We start from the raw sequence: 18,195 nt of genomic DNA on the forward strand, positions 1-18,195 counted from the left end.
CATCCACCAAGGGTATGCAATCTGTGGCCCACGATCTATTCCCTCTAGAGTATGATGCTATCTTTCAATGTACTTGTAGGGGTCACATAAAAGATGTAGATTTAGGTCCAAAACGAGGGGTGGGTGGCCTAATGAGGTCTACGTCTCTCAAGAAACATGCTGTGGCTAGCCCCAATGTCAACTAAGCTAGGCCACACGCAGCCAGATGGTCTTTGTTGAGGAACTCTAGCTCAAGGCGAGCTGATTCCACCCTTATGAATAGGGATGTGATTTTAGCACTATCCAATCATGTAGGAGAAAAGTGTCCATGGTTGCCAAAATGTGAATCCAGTCCTTGGTGTTAGCAAGCTTTGGTAGGGGCTCATATTCTTGGTCCCCATAAAATTTTGTGCTTTCTTTTTTTGAAAAGAGAAAAAATAGTTTAAAATTTTAGAAGAAGTTGTCATCTTCACCATCCAACATCTTGTTACAAGCTCTACAGACATGAATTGACATGGTGTGAGCTTCTACTTACATGCTCTGCAAATATTCGCTGAAGTGGTCAAAGCCGTTGTGTCAGACTCATTGGCGAGAATGCCTCAATCATGAACCAACCCTTCATCTCTGATGTAAGGCCTTTCGAGGATCATGGTGCATCACCCACTTCTTTGAAAATATATCACCACCATGAATGCATGGTGGAATTTTAGTCCGAAGGTCTTAATATTTGCATCCTGCATCGTGAAGGATGCCTAAAGATTTAACAGTGTTTTCGTTGGTAAGCTTGACCATGAGGCTTGTACCTACAAGTGGCAGGCTACCCTAGGCACCAACACCATCTAAGATCATGGAGCACCGTAAGTCCCTCTTACATGGTAACACGACGTATCGTCCTTGCTTATTCCTCCTCATGTTCAGGTTCATATGTATGGGTTCTTAAATTCCCATTCATCCAATTCAATAAGTCTATCTAAAGTTACAAATTTATTGTTGTTGTTTGCAAAAGAGAACTTATAGTCACTTGGACTTCCAAAGATACGAAAGATGTGAGGCCTGCTATGTTCCTCATGTGATATTTGTGTGCTCACTTAGCTTGTACTCGTGCGAAGGTGGGCTTGGACCTGCTAACATGTATGGGATATACATTGATCCTTCCCTTAGAGGCGGTGCCTCTGAAGGGGTCAAAATGATGTTGTCATCTATCACATCATGGAAAATATTATCATTACTATTATGAACCATAAAAGGCCAACTTTCACCTCCCACTGAGTCCTCCTTCATTGCATCTAGCAATATAGAATCTGGTTGGACTGGTTTTAGAGGTAGAGGCTTTAGAATTGTTTGTTGTATCTTGAGAATTGTTATGATCTTGGGCAAGGCGTTGGCAAGCACTGAGGTCCCCTCATTGGTTCTATGATTCACTCTATAATGGGTCAATAAGGTCAGTGGTTTGTATTCATGAACACTTATTTAAGTACTGTCTCTAGTTTAGCTTATACCTTCCTTACAAGCTCTTGGACTTGTTTCATTCGCTCTTTCTCCAACATGAGGTTGGGATACTCTTTGAGTTTCTTTGGAAGATTTTCCTAGTCAATGAGTTTTAGGTCAAAGCTTGAGATTTCTGATTCTTTTTTGCTAATTACCCTCAACTTGGTTTGGAGCCTTATGATATCATTAAGTGGGAGTGCAAGCCCAAGTCAAAGATTCTAGGAAAACCCCTTTTCGGTAAAACCAAAAATTAAAACCGTAAACAGTAAATTGAAAATGTAAAAAGAAAAAACAAAAAAAGATGTAAAAATAAAAAATAAAAAATAAAAAGAAAGGTCCGGGAGAGTATAGAAATTTTTTGAAAAGTGCACGCGTAAACTTGCCTAATATATGTTTTAGGCTGTTGTGATCATATTGATGCAACTTGTAGGAAATCCCAAAAATTTGCATTTTTACATAGTTGAGCTTTCTTAACTATGGGAGCAAGTGCCCGCAGCACTTGACTGACCTAAAAAAGTACACTGTTTTGGGCCAGACGGGTTAAGAAACACTAGAAGCATGTTTTGAACAATCTAATTTTTTTTGAAAAAATAAATAAAAAATTTCAAAAAATTTATAAACTTGTCCGAACATCTATAGGACCTTCCAACACCCCATGTTCACATGCGCCTATGATTTGGGTGTATATTAGAGATCTATTTAGACGATAGTGCATCTACCAATCTACATGCATACCAGCCTACACTAGACTAGGACCTTCGGTCTGAACCTAGTTTTAGCATTGTACAAGGATTTGCACTAGGGACCGGTGATACTTTGGTCAGATTTTGTGTCAATGGAAGGATCCCTAGTCCCAAGGACTGAGAGCCCTAACCAGGTCTCACTAGTCAAGCCAGTTACCACTCTTTTTGATCGTGTAGCTAGCTACCTCAGAGATTCAGCCTCAACCGCTACTTTTGAACCAAATCTTACTACATACAGACTCTAAGATGAAGGAGTTGAGGTAAACTCCAGAGAGACACCTGGTGTACTCTCATCGTTATAAGAAGGGAGCATATCCGTGTCCATACAGCTCCTGTTGCACCTTTGTAACCGTGACTATTGAACCATCCCCTACACAAGTGCTTATGCTTGATGGTATGACATTAGAAGAAGTGCAAGCGATAGAGGCACTAATCCAGGCTGCCTAAGTAAAGGAAGAAGAGACTTTGCAAGTTACATAGTAACGACTAGTAGCCCAAATAGCCCAGTATGCCCAAAATGAGTCCCAAGACAACACTACACAAGTACTTCCCGATAGTCTCAATTAGATAATAGCATTGCATCTATCTCGAGGAAAGAGTTAGGCTTACAAATCTTCAATCAAGTTCTTCTCACAAAGGGAGTATGACGCATCAAAATAGACTCTTGTGGATTTCACCACCACCACAGGCCAAGCATGGTGCTAGTTGGGAAAGTATTGTCTCAATCAATATCTGGGGACACAACCGAGGAGGAACGATTTGCAGGGTATCTGCGATTGCAAATATAGTATCATTGAACATGAAAGGATCCAAAGACCTATGGTGCAAGTCAAGACATCCAAAGCAATAATGCCCACAATGAGCGAAATAGTAACACCTCTTGTGAGCCTAGTGGATCCTACTTTTGTAGTATCACCTGGTTACTTGATGGACCAAGCCTCGACTGCTGCTATTGTTCCTTTAGGTTACATAGGACTCCAAGAACCTACAAGCACAGACTTCACATTTTGAGACCACAGTAGAGAGGTTGCAACCCAAGATGCTATTAACACAATTCTAGGTTCTGTGTTAATGGGTTCTACACACCACTCATAATGACACCACTTGTGACCAACCATGTAGGATTTTCCATTAGTTTCATGTCCTCGGTTACACCTATGGCAACCACAGTTGTAGTAGTCCCTATAATAATGGCTCCAGGGGCCTAGCTAACACATCCACCTCATTGGCTAGGGCCGAAGAAGGAGCGACCTTCACCCAAGATCATTGATTCCTTGCATCTCTATCTACTTTTCCAATGCACCCTAGAGCAAGGGGGACATCTTCACAAATGACTAGACTAGTGATGCCCTTGGCTCATATGACATTGGTACCTATAGGAATTCTTGTACAACCCCCACACCTATTGGACTTCTGTACAACCCCCCACCTATTGGACTCACATTACTCCTACAGGATTCATGACTAGACCAGTGGTGCCCTTTTCTCATACGCCATCGGTACCTATGGGCATTCCTGTACAACCCCCCACCTAGCGGACTCATGTTACTCCTCTTGGATTCATGCCAACACCCTTCATACCACATGTTGCCCCTGCTATACCAATACCTCTAGTAACAATCTTTCCAATTGATCTAGTAGCCTTTGTGCAAGCATTGTGCATTTACCTCCACCAATCTTGGGACTGCAACGACCTCCACCAAGGGTGACACCTCTTAATCAAGTAAGCTTTGAGGAGCCTATTGATTACTAATAATATGAGGTGGATATTGAACCCACCCCCTCCTCTTTGAGGACCCCATAGATCTTCATCCTAATTATATGTAGTGATGGGAGAGGGGGATCCAAGCTAGTTTACCAACTTGCTATGATGGGAAGGGGCCGTGACATTAACGCCATAGCTAGAAGAATGCCTCTTCAATGTTACCACTATCAAGGTCCCCATCGAGTTTCAGAATGCCCTCTGAATTTTCCTCAACTGAACCAAGCAGTGCCCTCAAACATGCTACTAGCTACTTGTAACCGTTGTAACATAGACTATTGGATTAAGGATTGCCCCAACAAGATTGTGGTGACAAGCCTATAGACAGGACCCATCATCACACCCCTAAGCGTGATTGGGGTAAGTAATCAAACTCAAAAGCAAATCTTGAAAAATCTAGATCACACATCTTTGAATGCTATCACCCGGCTACAAGCCCAAAATCAACATGTTCTCGAGCAACAATATGTGGCCTTGGTAGCGAAATCTAAGAAGAAAAAGAAAAATAGGAGAAAAACTCGATTAACAATGGGAAAATGAAGAAAATAAAAAAGATAAATCTTGGGATACCTCAAGATCCAGTCTTCACATTAGGGACGTAGATGAGGACTTAGATCAGAATGGGTCTTACCCATATTGCGGTTATGCCCAAGAAGAATGGAAAACTTAGATTGTGTATTGATCTAAAGAAAGTGAATGCTACCACGCGCAGGGATCACTACCCCTTGCCATATTCACAACATGTGCTTAAACGAGTTGCGGGGCAAAGAGGTTTATAGCTTTTGGATGGATATTCAAGCTCTAATCAAATTTCAATTGCATATGAGGATAGTCCAAAACAAAAAGCAATCCGCTTGTTCAAATTCTCTGCAATTGAAACATCTCCTTGTTGAATATCAAGCTGTGACATCAAAATATGTCCTTCAAAACATTCAAAATAAAAAATTTGATTTTCGTGATCATCGGCAACATCAGACACAATGGTCTGACTTTTTGCTTGAATTCGCAAACCATCACAATCAGCATGTGTAAACTCCTATAAGGTTTGTTCAGCACATTGGGTTTCTAAGTTCAAAATTTGTTTATGGGATTCATGTATCGATCCCGCAACATCTTCCAACTGCAAATTCTCTTGTGTAGATATGTTTGACAGAAATTCCACAGTCACTGCATGAGCATACTCTAGTGGTAGATTAGGGGTATCTAAGGGCTCTTTGAGGCTCTCTTGGCCAAGCTCCTTTTGCACCTCCTTCTCCACCATCTTTGGTACTCCCACTTGATGACTTTCAAACTCCATGCCAGTCCAAATGTCATCATCATCACTTGACTCCCCTTCAAACTCATCTGCATATGCATCTCTCAACTTCTCACATGCTTTTTGTAACTTCCCAATGCTTTTCCTACGGGAACATGACTTTCGCCTGTCTCCTTTGTGATCAGCTAACCATTCAGATGCACTCTCCAAGACATCCTCAAAGTCATCTAACCTTCACAATGCATTCTTCATTTCCTCCCAAGCTGATGCTGTATGCACTTTATGGTGGATAATTTTATGAAACTTTGTGCATAGGTCAACCATACACCATTTCCTACATGCATCTCCCTTTGAGCACTCATCAATTGCACACGAACAATCCTCTATCTCATGCTTCCAACTCATGCAAACCTCACATTTTTTCTTCTTCTTCTTACCCCCCATGACACACTCACATAATTAAAATACAACAATCATATTCAGCCCTCAAGAAAGATGCACCACACCAATCCGAGACCCATTAAATTTGCTAAACGGAGAGCCATGGATGTTGTACCAGGATCCGCAAAGTTCATTTAATTGGCTACTTAAAATTGATTGAAATATTTTAAATTGATAATATTATGATTTCTCCTTGAAAAATTTACCGTAAAAAGTTACCTTCTGGCTGCAAAGCAGATTTAGTCTGCAAATCAAATGTCATCTGTGATTCAGATATTGTTTTTGAATTTTGACTGCAGAACGGACTAAATTTTGACTTCTGTCCTGCAAATTAGATTTGTCGACCCTCTGACTCCAATTTCATCACCTCATTCTTGATTCCAATCATCTTTTGCTTGCTGCAAACCTTGCCGCACCTCACTGCCCACCTAGTGGAATATGAATGAAGAAATTGCTGCGAATTCTCCAGCCCAAACTACCGCCTAGCATTTGACTTCCAAGAAAACATAACCACCTCTACAACCATCACTTCTACTGCTGCTCTGCATCTTCTTGGCACCCGTCCTTCTAACAGAAGAAAGTGAACTCGACCATGAACACCCATCATAAGCATCGTGATCTCCAGTGTTTATTGTTGCCTGAGCAGAGCAGTTTTTTCTCCATTCCTAGGTCTGACATTTCACAATGACACTCACTCTGACAAACCAACACAGTTTCATCTTACTCCGAAATTCACTACAACTCTACACACGTCTCACACAACACTGCTGCACTTGCACCACTCTCAAAATACAGAATATAGAATGAAATGACTAGAAGAGGTGAAGCACAAAATCTGTCAATTGTATTGTCATTATAGAATCCGCCATAGCCACCCATAAAATCCGCCAAGAACCATATTCATGTACCACTAAATAAAACGGCTCTAACTATATAGACTTCCCACCACGACTCTCTACCTTCCAAGATCCCAAAGCTAACCATTTTCCAAAAATACCAAAAATCCATACATATAACTTAAAAAATAATCCGCCTAAGGTCTACCCCAAACAATACTGTGATGGCATTAATCACTTGGTGGGAGACTTCCTGGTTATGCTTGCATTACCTGAACCAGTAATGCTTGGTTGTACATGGATAAAGGTTGTAGGATATATGATTGATTGGTCGAGAGGGTGTGTCTCTGTGGGTGAAACCATAGCTGAACAATCTACTCATAAACCCCTGTCACCTCTCAATGTTATTGAGGGTCGCAATGAGGAGGAAGCTTAAACATCCATAAAATCTATGGAAACCCCCTCCACTTCAACTTCCACTATTAAAAAACTGTTGATTCTTTTACCTCCACACAGCAAACACCTGCATATCAAAAGAATGAGTAGATACAACGAGCTATAAAGTGGCAACCCAAATCTACCTTGAAATTGGTTCCCCCAAGATTTCTCCATATATACCACCTCAATTGACCAAGAAAAGAGGACCTCAACACAAGAATCAATGCAGGAAGATCAAGTTATAAGTTACCCCAAAATGGATCCCCAAACACTTATTGAAATCTCAAGGCTAATACGAGGGTAAACATTGTATTTGGATACCAATACATAAATGTATATCACTAGTCTCACTTCTCCTTATTTAAAAATCCCCAAGTCTCCTCAGTGATGGTGGATAAAAGCTTCAATAACTCAAATGCCATCAAAGGGAAAGCTATTGTAAAAGAACCTTCATCGCTAATGCCCAAACAAGTCTAGATCCCAAAGAGAAACTCTATCACACGAGACATGGTGATTGATAGTGGTGAAGATTCTACATCAGTAAAGGTTACAAGACCACTATTGGCTATCCAAGCCCCAACCCCATTGATTTCCCTAGAGCGACCCACTACGCAAGTTTCAACTCCATTTCTCATCTAAAGGGAGAACCCATAAGCTCTATCTGATCTTATGAGATCCCTTTATCGCCATTAAAGCTGGAAATTGACATGCCATGATGATAAGTAACAAAGGGCACTCCTAGCCAAAAAACACTGATGGAGCACAGTTGGAAAGGATGGTTACAAAACACCTACAATACCTTCCACGATATCAAGGTATGATAGAAAGCAAGAAGGGGGGACTTATGCTAATGTCATTACTTTTACCCTCCATGTTTTGGCACTCCTAGCCAAAAAACACTGATGGAGCACAGTTGGAAAGGATGGTTACAAAACACCTACAATACCTTCCACGATATCAAGGTATGATAGAAAGCAAGAAGGGGAGACTTATGCTAATGTCATTACTTTTACCCTCCATGTTTTGCTCCCCGATAAAGTTCATGTCCATATCAAGAGGGAGCTTGTTGGAAAAAGCTAACCCATGATAATATAGCTTGCAACAACAGTGTACAACAATGCAACAATTATACACATACTAAAAATCTGACTAACCACCATAAAAAAAAATGACCAAGAGAACATGTCAAAGAAGAGAATAATGTACGACTTTGCGGGTGAGAATGGACTTTTTGTGGATCGATACGAGTGACTCTATCCTGGATCTCGATTTCCTAGAATGGTACTATCAAGGGTAGCTAAGTATTCCTCCTTTCCAAACCCGCTCACGCTATTTTTATGCACCACTAGGGGAGCAATGTTGAGGAGCCACCTTTGTGGACCTGTTCTACCTACAATTTCATCCCCTTACACCATTTTTTACCTGTGAAGAGCGTCGCATGTTATATGCAGCACCCTACTTATGCTGGCACTGTAGAACCTATTTTAGGCACTATGGGTTGGTAGGAGAGACACCACAACAACACGATGACATGTTGTATGTAGCACCCTACTTATGCTGGCACTATAGAACCTATTTTAGGCACTATGGGTTAGTAGGAGAGACACCACAACAACACGATGACATGTACATTACCCAGTGGGAGGACCCTATCAAGTAAGAACTGCATAGGGATAGCTTGTAGAGAAGGGGAGGAGGGCAAGAACTTATGGACTTACACTATCATTCTATGAAGTAATGTTACCGACTCCTTGTCCAAGAACTGCACAAGAATAGCTTGTAGAGAAGGGGAGGAGGGCAAGAGCTTATGGACTTACACCGTCATTATATGAAGTAATGTTACCAACTTCTTGCACCTTCTGGAGCATGGTGGGTGATTTTCTAGATAGCTTAGCTCTCAGTAGCTACTTAGCTCACTTATGTATAGTACCCATGCCATATCATAGTGAGGATGCACTTAGACCGTTGCCTAGTATACTAGAGGAGACATACATATATGAAGCAAATCCAAGTGAGGGGGAAACTCAACCTAGGGATGTCAAATCGGAGCATGCTTATGAGCTATGGTTATTTGATGAGATGATGAGTTTGATTTACAGGTTATTGAGGTGCAGTCGTGTAGACCAGATCTAGATTTACAAGTTACAATGGATGTGTAACCTCAATATGGACCATATTTTTGCACTTCCCTAGGTGTATTCTAAACCCATCCTCAAATATTGGATATTGTTTCAATCTTTTTTATGATTCTCCATTTAGTGTTTGTTTGAGTACTTGCTTGCATCATTATGTGATTGGTCTATCACTTTTCTAGTTATTACTTGGATAACCATTTAGGATTTGGTCCTAGTTCAATTCTTCCTAAAATCGACTTAAAGTATCCTAAAGGAGTATGCCAAGTACTCCATCTTCCTTAGTGTGCTCTCTTTAGTTAGAATAGAGCCTTCTAGGTGATTTGTAAAAGTGAATCTAGTAAAAAAAATAAAAAACAAAGCAAAAATTAAAAAACCCCACATGAAGATAACCATTGCCATGTGCGATCTAGGTAGGACTTTAGGTTTAGTGATGGAGTCTTCAGACTGTAGCCTTGATTTCCATGGGATGCAACCTCATGGCTAAAAACCTATATCAATAAAGGTCTTAAAAAAAAACATCGATGTAGAGGTACTTACTGGTTCGTAGATACCCTTGAATGAGGTCTTTGGGCCATTGCTTGGGTCTTTGTATGGTGGCATCCTACTTTTATATTTTTCTCTTCTTATTAAATAAAAAATAATAATAAAAGCATGTTTTTTGCTTCATCCTAGTTTAGATAGAATTTGGACCAACCTTAGTATTACCCTTGTCTTAACTAGAAAAATTTGACCAGTCACAAAAATCTTTCCTACCTGCTTGATTGGGTGTTCGCATTTCGCTTAAATTTTATTTATTTTCCAAAAGAGTACCTTACTTATTTTACCATGTTGCCTTGTAGACCTTCCAAGACTCTAACATTTCCAACACCAACATACATCCAACATCAGCCTAACGAATCTTCATCGACATATTTTGAGGATGGAATCTACATCAAGAAGGGGGATATGTCAACCCTTGCTATATGAAGACCTCTATGGTGTCGATGCTGGCCACCATATTATTTTTACTTCTTTTGGGCCACAAGCGTTAGAATGACCAGAATTCAGAGGAAAACCATGTATTGTACATTTTACGTGTGTGCTCACTGCTTTTCTATTAAAGGCACACCACGAGATTCTAGGTTGAGAGTGCTAGCTTTTAGAATAGGTGTTAACACTAGCTAGAGTGGTCAAATGAGCTGAGGACCATACTTTTAACTTTGCCCACCCAAGAGTATGAACCCTAGAGGTTACGTACAAAACCTAACATGTAACTCTCATGCCTCATTCTCTTATGGAACTAATAGAGTTCTCTTCTTCTTTACTATCTTGCTCTCTTATCTTGCTCTCTTGTGCCTTGCTTTCCTAATTCAATTAGAGCTGTTATATGCTCATTGTGTATGTGTGAGTGTATGTATGAGAGAGATTGAGTGAGAGAAGGGTCGAGCTTCCTTTGGAGTGTGGTGAGGGGAATGGAGTTTTGGAGTATGGCTGCATGACAACATTGTCTCCTACGAGAATCCGAGCACAAGTATTCATGAGGTGAGTGAAACACCTTACCATGCAATTGTAAGCTAGGTCATGGCATATTGGTTTCTCAGTTGAGCTGTTTTATGCTCTCCCAAGTGCGGTAGGGGAAAGCCCCATGATATAAGTTTGTTCCTACACCCTCTTTCTATGGTACAAGATCTTCCCAGTAAGCTTACAAATATAGCCAAATGGGCTAATCCAGTACACAACCCTCTTTTGGAGCGGTTGATCAATAAACAACATTCAAGTCCTCACCTAAGAGGAAAAGAGTTATTAAAAAAAAATGAAGAGCGCAAAATGAACTCAAGTGTTTCTAGGTGATTAAGCATGTCTAGGTGATTAGGACCACGGGAACACCTTTCACCCTCGCCCTCCTCCATGCACGACACCTGTAATTCTCATTGGGCTCTGTCTTTTTCACACACACCATACAAGCTTTATCAAGACAGCCATCCATGTACATCTTTGGATGGGGGGACCATGGAGGGTGTAAGCTTGTTCAATTGTACAACCCATCACCTAGATCTTCTTGATCACAAACCAGTAAAAATAGTGGTTTTTGGGTTGTGGTTTGCAACTAGGAAATGAACTTTGAATTGGGAAAAAAATAAAAATATTTTGAAAACTAAGAAAAGATAATGTACATAACTGAAAAGATAGTGGGGGATAACTGAAAGTGGTGGGGTAATTTTTTTTCACATGCACTATCTCATTCGAAAAACTCAGAGTTAGCAGATCTCCTCTCTCTCCCTTTCCCCCACTCACTGATAGTAGCTGCTTGAGAAAATATCTACATCTTCAACAATGGCTAACTCGAAGGGTAGTGACAAAGATACAAAGGTGACCCTTCTCTCTTTGTGTGTGTGTGTGTGTGTGTGTGTGTGTGTGTGTGTCTCAAATCGCTCATCAACCTGCTAATCAAGCTCCATAGATGTTGGTGGTCTTGAGCTGTGAGAGACAAGGAGAGTATGTTTGCTTATCTAACCAATGTGTTCTGCATGCCAGAAGAAGCAGGCACCCACCAAGTTTCTCCACCGAAAGTTAGAGATAGAGCCATTAAAAGAATTTTGTAGGACTTCAGAGGATTTTTCTAAACTTTACTTCACTAGAGAAGCTCTAGAAAAAGAAAGGTATGTATATGTGTTTTCTACATATGAAGAAACTCCATGCCATGTTCATTTCCTCTTTGTCTGTGTTTGTAGGCCAATTTAGACCATAAGAATGAGGCTGTGGAGAAAGCAGGTGCTAGTAGAGCTTTCATGATGGGTGTGAAGTTAGAGAACTCTAGCACGATGATCATTCCACAATCGCCAAAGATTCTTCTACATGAGGATAGTTTGCTGATTGTGATGACGGAAAGTTGCCCAGGGTGTGGTCTTGGATTTGAAGCGGACTAGTCTATTGTTAATCTGTTTATATTACCTTGCAAGAATGCGTACCATGCATTTTTTTACTATGATGTATGTGTCAAAGGCAAGCGCATTGCAGTTGTATGTGTCAAAGGCAAGTGCATTGCAGTTGTATGTGTCAAAGTCAAGTGCATTGCAGTTGGTTTTGTAGCCAGGCCATACCCGAAGAAGCAAAAAAAATGGTGGTAAAGGAAACCACTTGGTCATGCCATGCTTGAAAAGAAATGTAGCAATATATACTCTTTAACTACTTTTATTTGATTAGCACTACTGGGCATTTGTTAATACCACATTTAAGCACTTATAGTGGGTGTCAATCTCATATAGCTTGGGGGGATTTGGAGAGTTGGTTGTGGCTATTGAAGCTATATGAGAGTGCTTCCAAGCAAATCGGTTGAAACCCATTTGCAGTGCTTCCAAGCTATTACAGTGGGTGTCAATCTAGTGATTGAAAACCATTTTTTATGCTCTAAACATATAAACTGGTAGTCAGCGGACTAAAACCAATAGTCCAAAACCCTTTCAAGTGCCCCTTCTCTTATAAACTTGTTTTCAAACCAGTTGTCATTTCTAATACTCTCAATCTATAAATAGGTTGTCAACAAGTTGGAAGCCAATTTCTCATGCTCTCAATTTATAAATTTGTTGTCAACCAATGGTGGTTATAAACCCTTCCAACCCATAAACTAGTTTCAAAGGGATTGAAAAACAAGGGTCAAAAACCATTAAAGTGGCCCAATTTATAAACTTGTTTTAAACCAATTTATAAGTTAACAACCGATGTTTATAATCCTGGTTCGTCAACTTATAAATTGGTTTTAACCAATGGGTTGTAAACCCTTACAACCTATTATATGGTTATCAACCAGTTGGAAACCTGTGGTAAAAAACCCTTAGAGGTGTTGAGATTCAAGCTTGATGTTAGCTTGTGCCAGTTGCACTATGTGCTGGCATGTTAGGTAGTAGCATTTGTGAGATATAAATGACCGCCTCCAGCTGGTCATAGTTGTGTGGACAGTAGCTAGGGTTAGCTGTGTGTGGACACAACACAAGTAGTGTGTTGTAGCTTTTGGATTATGGCTTTATGCATTGTGTGAGATGGGACATGGCTTCCCTCTATGGTTAGGGTTTGACTAATACATTAGGGTTTGCTCTTGTGTGTGTGTCTCCTCTCCCTCTACCTAATTTTCATCATGGTATCAGAGCCTGGTGCTCTCTATTAGGGTTTATGAGTGAGTGAGAGAAGAGGGAGAAGAAGCTATGAAGAAAAGCAGTGGAGCTTGTCATTAATGCTTTGAAGCTTGGAGCACACCGATTTTAACCAAATCTGAGAGCTTGGCCTACCGTGTAAGGAAAACTAAACATCCTTGAGCGGATTGCAAGTGCAAAAACACAAACAATATTAGATTTGAGTTGCCCAAAGCAAAGAAAAATTTCTGTTTTGCAAGCTCTCCATTGAAGCTTGATAGTGGTGAATGTATGAGGAAAATGGTTGCAAATCTGCAACGATTCATGTATCTAGCAATGGGAATGTGTTGGCAACTCATGTGCAAACCCTAGAGTGAATTTGGAGCAAGTTTGATGCATTGAAGTGATTGGAAAAATAATGTTTTGAAGCCCTCACAAAAACAGTGTGAATAGAGGTTCAATTTTGATGCAATTGGAGCTGGTCCCTTGCAAAAATCAACAAATTGGTGGCTTGTGTGCATGCCTAGGACTGTTGGGAACTCTCATATAGCTTCAATAGCCATAACCAACTCTCCAAATCTCCCCAATAGCAGGCGGCACAGCCTAAAGGCCAGAAATAGGGTAGAATTGCATAGTTTTGCATAGTTGAGGTCAAATACAAGCTTGGGTAGTTGATGAACTTCAAAATTCTTTTAGCAATATTGTGATACATACAGAGGAGAAGGTTTCTATGTGGTTTGTTGGAGCAATTATGCATTTTGGAGCTAATTATTATGAGCTATTTAAAAATGTTATAAATAGTGATTAGTGAAACAGAGGGTCATTAATCGACTAATTACTCTCTCAACTTTTACAATTGGTGGATGTGGGTATGGATGTGGATGTGGATGTGGATGTGGATGTGGATGTATGAATGTGGATGTGGAAATGGATTGCTAAGCTAATGAACGCTTGGTCCCTCAATTTGGACAAGAATTGAAGAAATTAGGTGAAACGAAGTCTTTGTCAGATGTCTTGTATGTTACTTCTATTACAAAGAGTTTGGCATCAGTTGGTCAAATGGTTGAACAAGGTTTATAGGTTCATTTCAACGAGCATGGTTGCTTCGTTGAGGATATTAAAAATGGATGTACAGTCATTGCCAAAGGCAAGAAAGAAGGCAGGTTATTTAAGTTGGATGCTAGGATTCCTGAGTTGAAATCGGCTGTGTTCTCTAAAAGCCAAAATGTGGTACAAGACATATGGCATAGCCGAATGCTCTGGTATCTTGTCCATGTAGCAGTTCCATTGAACTAGCAAATGGCATAGATAAAAATGCCATTGACCTAGCCATTGTGGAAATCCAACCTTGACTAGATGGAGGAATGTGACATTACATTCCAGAGCCTCAAGCTAATGCTGTGTGAAGCACCTGTTCAAGCCCCTAATTGGGAAATGGCATTTTACGTCTTTGTGGATGCATCAAATGTGGTAATAGGAAGTGTCCTGATGCAGGAGGCTGATAAAAAGTGGTTGTGTCCTATTTATTATGCCAGCCGATGACTCTCATATGTCGATTGGAATTACTCCACCACACACAGGGAAGTGCTTAGCATGATCTACTCAATTGGCAAGTTTAGCCATTATGGGCAACAAGTTCACTTTCCATGTGGATCATTTTGCCTTGCTTTATCTTTTGGATAAGAAAAGCTTGGCAAACAAAATTGCAAGGTGGATGCTAATCCTGTAGGAATTTGAGTTCACCATAGTGCACACCTCGGGCACAAACCATACATTGGTAGATTACCTATCTTGATTGGAGTGTAGTGAAGCCCCAATTAGAGTAGTGCCGACGATGATCTATTTGATGTGGAGCTGTTCACAGCGCAGAAGCAATCATCCAAATTCCCTAGACATGGTATGATGAAATTTTGGCATTTGTGGGGCCACATGCCTGATGGAGGATAGCCTTTATCAAGATCAGAGGAAGTGGATAGCTATCCAAAGCCGTTCTTTCCAAGTCATAGCCAGTCAACTGTACAAAAAAGGTATTGATCAAATTCTCTAGAGGCGCATTCCACCCTAACCATAGAGGGAAGCCATCTCCCTTCCCACACAATGCATAAAGCCATAATCTGTAATACACACAACACACTATGAATTGTGTCCACACTCTACTAACCCTAGCTAATGTCCATACACTATGACCAGTTGGACGCGGTCATTTATGTCTCACACATGTTCCTACCTAACATGCCAGCACATAGCATAGCTGGCTCACACTGACATCGAGCTTGAATCTCAACAGCCCCTCTCAAGCTCATGATGTACTGCCATATAGATGAAGATGTAGATGATCTTGGGATATCAAAGCTCTCAACACTCCCCCTCAAGCTCATCCCATGTACTCCCAACATAGTACGGAAGTACTCAAACTTCTCCCTGCTAAGTGGCTTTGTAAAGATGTTAGCCACCTGCTCATCAGTTTTCACATACTGTAGATCAACTGTACCATCCAGCACCTTCTCTCTGACAAAGTGATAATGGACCTCTATGTGTTTGGTCCTCGCATGAAACACTAGATTCTTGGCCAACTGTATACTGCTCATGTTGTCACAATGAATGACAACTTTGCCATCAATAGGCTCACCCAAATCTGCGAAGAGATTCTTTAACCATACTGCCTCACAAGTAGCAATGGCTGCACCTATGTATTCAGCCTCTGTACTAGATAAAGCAACTGTAGGTTGCTTCTTGCTACTCACCACCCACGGCACTTCCAAGTGTAAAAGCATAACCACTAGTAGACCTCCTGTCATATGAGCTACCTGCCGAATCAGCATCTGTGTAGCCATGTATATCCAAGCCTTTACCATTCTCATATAGAAGACCATAATGTGCAGTGGTCTTTACATATCTCATAATGCGTCTCACTGCATCCAAATGAGGGTTTCTAGGGCTCTACATAAATTGGCTTACTAGCCCCACAGCATAACTCAAATCCGGGCGTGTGATAGTCATGTAAATGAGACTACCAGCCATCTTTTTGTACATAGATGGATCATATAACTCCTCACCAAAATCAGCCCGCAACTTCACATTCTGCTCCAAAGGTGTACTCATAGGCTTACACCCTGTCATGCCATATTTTACCAACATATCCAATGCATATTGGCGTTGTACTAACCATGTACCTGCATGGTCTTTGATCACTTCGATTCCAAGAAAGTATCTCAACTCACCAAGATCTTTCATGTCAAATTGTCTACTCAATGCTTTCTTGACATGCATCACATCTGTACCATGATCACCTGCTGTGATAATCAAGTCATCCACATAGATGACAAGTAAAACAATCCCATGATCTGTTTTCTTCACATAGAGTGAAGAATCTGCTGTAGAAACCTGAAAACCAAGAGAGATAAGATATCTGCTCATCTTATCACTCCAAGCACAAGGTGCTTGCTTCAAACTATATAATGCCTTTTTCAATCTGCATACATGAGTGGGATATCTTGGGTGTACATACCCTTCTGGCTATGCCATATACACTTCCTCTTGTAGATCACCATTTAGAAATGCATTTTTGACATCCATTTGATGCATTTCCCAACCATTAACTGCAGCCATAGCAATGACTGCTCTCACTGTTCCCATCTTTGCCACTGGACTGAATGTTTCATCATAGTCCAAACCTTGGGTTTGTGCATAACCCTTAGCTACCAATCTTGCTTTATGTCTTTCAATGGAACCATCAGACTTGCACTTCACTTTGTAAACCCATTTACAACCAATGACATTTTTGTCCTGTGGTAGTGCAACCAAATCCCATGTGTCATTATGAACCAATGTGTCCATCTCAACATCCATTGCTTTCTCCCATACATGCTTTCCAACAGCTTCTGTATAGCATGTAGGTTCCACATGCTTCACCATAGATGTCATATATGCATAATGCATAGCAAAATCTCGATATGTCAACTTGTCAACTGGATATTTGACCCTTTGGGATCTCCGCAATGCATGCGGATCACTCTGAACACCTGTCACTCTAGCATGTGGTGGCACATATCTATCCTGCCTATAGCACCAGGTGTGCATAAAATAGGTATGCCAAGCTCCTCATCCAAACTCTCTGAACTGGATGACTCATAACCTGTAATTCCAATTCCTTCAACCTTCTTCTTTCCTTTGTCCACAGCACTACTCCCAGTGCTCACACTCTCATGCCTCAAACGTCCTGACCATGGACGTACACTGCTACTCTCAGCTTCTGCTGTGCTGGCCCAGACATAGAAGTAGAACTAGAACTTGCTTGTGGCAAGTTCACAGGCACATCAGCTTCAAGTGACTCAATGACACCCTCATCCTTTGCTTTGTACCAACTAGCAAGCTCATCAAACACCACATCTCGTGAGATGACCACTTGTCTAGTTTGTGGATTGTAACATTTGTATGCCTTTCGATCCTGTGCATATCCAACAAATACACATTTTTCTGCCTTAGGATCCAGCTTCCTTCTTCTTTCATCAGGTACATGTACATAAGCTATGCATCCAAAAACTTTGAGGTGTCCAATGTCTGGCCTAAAACCTGTAAGCCGCATCTCTGGCGTACTTCCATGAATGGCTGCTGTAGGTGTTTTATTCAGTATATACACTGCAGTAGCACAAGCTTCTGCCCAATAGTAATCTGGCATGCTCTTTTCATTGAGCATTGCCCTGGCCACTTCACATATGACTCTATTCTTTCTCTCAGCACCACACTATTTCGCTGAGGTGTATACCTGCAAGTCAATTGTCTTCTTATTCCATGCTTTCTCAAGAAATGTTCAAAAGCATTTGAGGTGTATTCACCACCTCCATCTGTCCTCAAACATTTAATCCAACAGCCACATATTGCTTCTCTACAAAAGCTTTGAAATCCATAAACTTCTCCAGCACTTCACTTTTCTCTCTGAGAAAGTATATCCATGTCATCCTGCTGAAATCATCTATGAATGTCACATAATATAAACTTACTTTGATAGATGG

This window comes from Cibotium barometz, chromosome 17 (assembly GCF_041138505.1).
Source record: "Cibotium barometz isolate CiBa-2024 chromosome 17, ASM4113850v1, whole genome shotgun sequence".
Classification (NCBI taxonomy): domain Eukaryota; kingdom Viridiplantae; phylum Streptophyta; class Polypodiopsida; order Cyatheales; family Cibotiaceae; genus Cibotium; species Cibotium barometz.